Here is a 5,692-nt window from a genome sequence, read left to right as displayed (position 1 = left end):
CGTTTAGGTTGTGTCGGCTAAAAATCACTCGATCTAAAATTCGAGTTTTTAGCTGTCTACTGCTAAGCTGAAACTTCGAAAAATCATAACTTCCTCATACGAAGTCAGATTTGGGCGTTCTTTTTATCGAACTTATCGGTTTAACGAATACTACGAGTTTAGTTTAGATCAGTAAGGCCAAAAAGTAGTTTATCAAAAACGCACTTTTTACGACATTTGGCACCGTGCCGGTTTGTCGCGAAACTTCGACAGGTCATAACTTCTTCGTTATAACTCGGATTTCGGCATTCTTTATATATCCGTAATCCTTGTCACGACCACTACAAATTTCTTAATAAATATCGGCTTTATCTAATATTTATTTTTGATGCTCATTTTTAATCTTAATTAATTAAATTCTAATAATTAAGCATAAAACACATAAAACACATAATTTTTCACATAATTCCTTTTCATTTTTCCAAAATGAGTCACAAAGGTTAACCTAGACTATCATGTCAATATTAATGCCTAGCCTAGAAACACGGGCATTACACAATCGCTAATGTGAATACTCCGCGGAACTAATAGATATACATTTAGACTTCACATATTTCCATTCACATTAAAAGAAAAAACTAAATATTGGTTCACTTATCTTGCTATCCATAGTATTAATACTTGGGAGGAATTAAAAACTAAACTTTTTCAAGAGTTTTACCCAGCGAGTAAAACCACATAAATAAGAAAAGCGATACAAGATTTTTCACAAAAGCCCAATGAAAATTTTCATGATGCATTTGAACGCATTAAGGAATTGTTTCGTTCATGCCCCCATCATGAATTTCCCCATTGAAAAATTGTACGTTTTATTTATGATGGAGTCGACATTGCCAATCAAACTATGATAAATGCCTCGTCAGGCGGCACTATTATGATGCAAGATAGTGAAGACGCTTGTCGATTCTTGGAGCAGTTGAGTCATGGTTCAAAAACCAATTACTCAGCTAAGAAACGAGATACCCCAGTTTCATCAGTTGCTTTAGTTGGACTAGACAAAAACTGGAAAAATGAAGTCAAATCTGATATTAACTCTTTAAATAAAAAATTTGACTTACTACTCTCTAGTCTAGGCAAGGAGAAAGGTGTGTTTTTTTCGAAGGGCCAAAAAATATTTGTAAGTTGTGGTGATTCAAGACACATTGCGGATGAGTGCATAAGAATTCAAGAGGAAATCAATCAAGTGCACGACTATGGTCAATTCCAAAATAGTCCATGACCATTCAATCGGAACCACAACCATTGCGGGAACTACAACAACAATGGAAATTTTAACAACCGTCAGCGAAATTTCCCAAATCATAATCAGTCAAAGTAGTTCCATAAGTCCAACTTTAAACAAGGTGGAACATCAAAGAAAGAGGAAACTGATAGCAACAAGTTGGACAAAATCATGGAGTTCATAACCCAAACATATCAAAAATCTGACACTAACTCCAAGTCCATAGCTGCTATCGAGAAGAAGATTGCTCAACTTGCGGAGCAAATTGGGAAAAGAGAATATGGAAAGTTCCCGAGCACCACAACAGTCAACCTATCCCACAGCCAAATACCGGGAAAAGAGCACAAAGTGAATGAGGTAAGCACGTTGCATAGTGGGAAAAAGGTTGACTATAAGGTAAGTGATCCTACCTTAGATAATGATAATGGCACTAAAGTCATCTTTGATGAAAAAGAAAAGTTTGAGAAAAAATTTAAATTAGAAAAACAAAAAGTAGTAAAGGGTAAAGATGACTCTAAAGTTGGGAAGCATGGTGTGGAGGTTAATACCGCACCATACCCTTTGACTTTATAGAAACTTGCATCTTTCACTTTTTGGAAGCGAGGGACAAAATTGGAAGACAAGTGGGAGTTGTTTAATTAAGTTAAAATAAATATCTCGTTGGTCAAAGTTATTAAGGAGGTGCCATATTATGCAAAAATTTTGAAGGATTTGCGTGTTCAAAAATGCAAACTCCAAGCATATCTCCCAAAAAAGATTGATTTAACTAAGCATACGGGTTCCTTAATATCAAATACATTTCCACCCAAGCTTAAGGATCCCGGTGCACCTTTAATTTATGTTACCTTAGGTAACATTAATATCAAAAAGCGCTCCTTGATCTTGGAGCTAGTGTTAATATACTCCTGGAAAATCTTTTTGATCACACGACTTAGGCATTTTGGAACAAAATGATATCATTTTACGATTGGCCGATAAGTCAACAAAAATTCCCCGGGGTATATTATCTGATGTCATAATTAAGGTGGAGGATTTCTAGTGCCCAGTTGATTTTCTTGTGCTTGAAACAGAAAGCACATATAAAGAAAGTCAACCTACTATTATTTTTAGTCGCCCGTTTTTGGCAACAATAAATGCAGAAATTAATTGTAGAACGGGTGCCATAGATATCTCTTTTGGTAATAGGAAACTTAGAATTAATGTGTTTAATATGTTTCCTAACTCACCATCAGATTATAAATGTTATCGGGTGGATGTGGTTGATAACTTAGTGCATCAATTCACTTCTAAAATCTTACACCCCGATCAGTTGGAGCTTTTTCTTTCTAATGACAGGGATGTAGTGTTAGAATTGGAAGACATCAAATGGTTGGGGAAGAATTTGTGAATGCTATTGAGCAAGGGAGGCCACCATGGAGTCATCAAAATGAAAAATTGCCAACAAGTTTCTCGGACCCACTTAAGCCATCTTTAGATGAGCCACCCACTCTTGAACTCAAAACTCTTCCTTCACATCTTAAATACTACTTTTTAGGATCTAACAAGAACTTACCAATTATCATACCTTCTGATTTGACAGGTCCACATGAGGAAGCATTACTGAAGGTGCTTTACAAGTACAAGGGAGCAATTGGATGGACGATAGCAGACCTTAAGGGAATTAGTCCATCCACATGTATGCATCGGATTATCACTGAAGCTGGAGTAAATCCATCCCGAGATGCACAAAAAAGGCTCAATCTGAATCTACGAGAAGTTGTTAAAAAAGAGGTGTTAAAGTGGCTAGATGCGGGTATTATCTACCCGATATCTGATAGTGATTGGGTGGGCCCGACACAGACAATGCCAAATAAGTCAAGCATTAAAAAGGTGGGTATAGAAGTTGGAGAAAAGATCTCAACAAGATTGGTCACCGGATGGAGATTTTGCGTCGATTATCGCAAACTCAACGCTACAACGTCAAAGGATCATTTCCCTCTTCCTTTCATAGATCAAATTATTGAGAATTTATCTGGAAAAACGTTTTATTGCTTTTTGGATGGATACTCAGGGTATAATCAAATTTCCATCCACCCCGAGGATCAATCCAAAAGCACATTCACATGTCCCTATGGCACCTTTGCTTTCCGAAAGATATCATTCGGCTTGTGTAATGCCCGCGCCATATTCCAAAGATCTATGATGGCTATTTTTTTCCGACATGGTGGGGGATTCATTAGAAATATTTATGGATGATTTTTCAATTTTTGGATCTTCCTTTGAGACTTGCATAGACCAATTAGAAAATGTTTTAAAACGTTGTATTGAGTCTAATTTGGTTTTAATTTGGGAGAAGTGTCATTTCATGGTCAAAGAAGGAATGGTACTTGGTCATGTTGCCTCCGAGCATGGTTTCGAAGTCTACCGGGACAAAGTACAAATGATTTCCACTCTTCCCCCACCCACTTCGGTAAAAGGCGTCTTTTCTTTTCTTGGACATGCCGAATTTTATCGAGGATTATCAAGGATTTTAGTGCGATCTCAAAACCTCTTTAAAAATTACTTTTAAAAGATGCACCATACTCTTTTGATAAAGCATGTATTGAAGCTTTTACCACATTAAATAATAAACTTGTTGAAGCCCCTATCTTGCAATCACTTAATTGGACTTTACCTTTTGAAATTATATGTGATGCGAGTGATTATGCGGTAGGGGCAGTTTTGGGACAACGGGTGAATAAAAACCCGTTGCAATTTTTTATGCGAGCAAAAAAATTTTCGATGCACAATTGAATTACACCACTACCAAAAAAGATTTGCTTGTGGTCATGTTTGAAGTAGACAAATTTAGATTCTACATTTGAGGATCGAAAGTTGTAATTTTCACCGACCACAATGCCATCCGAAAGCCTCTTGGAAAAGAAGGATGCCAAACCACATCTTATAAGATGGATCCTTATTCTTTAAGAGTTTGATATTGAAATTCAGGACAAAAAGGGTTCCAAAAATGTTGTGGCATATCATTTATCAAGAATCATCTATAATGACAACTCATCGGAAGTTATTTAAGAAAACTTTCTGGATGAGCATATTCTTATTGTCAAAACATTGCCATGGTTCGCTAATTTAGTGAATTATTTTGTGACAGGAAAAATGCCACCATATTGGACCACTCAACATAGGAGGTTCTTCCATTCACAAACGAAATACTACATATGGGAGGACCCAAATCTTTTCAAAATTAGAGCGGATCAAGTGATTAGGCGATGCGTACCACATACGGAACAAGAAGACATTCTTTGGCATTGCCACTTATATGCATGTGGAGGCCATTTTAGTAACAAAAATACGGGGAATCGGGTTCTACAAAGTGGTTTTTTCTGGCCCTCTATATTTAAAGATGCACACACATTCGTGAAAGCATGTATTCATTACCAACAAATTGGGGGGTTCTCACGACGGGACATGATGCCAATACCCCCAATTTTAGTTGTACAAATTTTTGATGTATGGGGCATTGAGTTCATGGGTCCGTTCCCCATTTCTTTTGGTAATCTATAAATTCTTGTAGCCGTTGATTAGATATCAAAATGGGTCGAAGTCTAGGCTACATGCACGAATGACCATAATGTTGTTTGTAAATTTGTCAAAAAGAACATCTTTTCGAGACATGGAATTCCTAGAACTATTATTAGTGACGAGGGTTCAACTTTTAAAAATTGGCATTATGCAATACTAATAAAACACTATGGTGTCACACATAGGATAGCCACTCCATACCACCCAAAAACGATTGGACAAGTAGAGGTGTCAAATAGGGAAATAAAACGCATCTTAGAAAAGATTGTCCGTCCCGACCGAAAATATTGGTCCTTAAGATTAGATGATGCATTATGGGCATATCGGACAACCTATAAGACGCCCATTGGAATGTCCCCGTATCGGCATGTTTATGGAAATTCATGCCATCTCCCGGTGGAGTTGGAACATCGTGCAATGTGGGCCATAAAAAATGAAAATCTTGAATTAAGTGATGCAGGTATGAAAAGAAAACTCCAACTCATTAAACTGGAAGGTATTCGAAAGGAAGCTTACGAAAACTCAAGAATCTACAAAGAAAAGACGAAGGCATTAAACGACCGACATATTGTCCAAAAACAATTTGTTGAAGGACAACTGGTGTGGCTATTCAACTCTCGTCTCAAAATCTTCCACGGGAAGCTTCAGAGTAAATGAAGTGGACCTTTTGTGGTGACAAATATGGCGGATCGCGGTGCCATTGAAATCAAAGACACGAAAGGCGGTGAACCATTCAAGGTAAATGGACAAAGACTTAAACCTTACATTCGAATGGTAGATGGCAAAATGACACTCGTTGAGAAAATAACACTCGAGGTATGACAATATTCAGAAACAACTTAATTGAGGTAAACCGTCCGGCTGAAGCCGTAA

At 37.1% G+C, this 5,692-nt stretch overlaps 1 non-coding gene across 1 annotated transcript; it reads right to left on the bottom strand.

Moving 5' to 3' along the window:
- Positions 1 to 719: 719 nt before the first annotated feature.
- LOC145135334 (small nucleolar RNA R71) lies at positions 720 to 825 on the bottom strand. The gene has a single exon (XR_013719796.1). It is a non-coding gene; the product is annotated as a small nucleolar RNA R71 (small nucleolar RNA).
- Positions 826 to 5,692: the final 4,867 nt, after the last annotated feature.

This window comes from Lactuca virosa, chromosome 8 (genome assembly GCF_052849685.1).
Source record: "Lactuca virosa cultivar CGN04683 chromosome 8, Lactuca_virosa_CGN04683_v6, whole genome shotgun sequence".
In the NCBI taxonomy this organism is placed as follows: Eukaryota; Viridiplantae; Streptophyta; class Magnoliopsida; order Asterales; family Asteraceae; genus Lactuca; species Lactuca virosa.
Note: the sequence above shows the minus strand (reverse complement) of the source record. Positions and strands in the feature narration are given on the sequence as shown.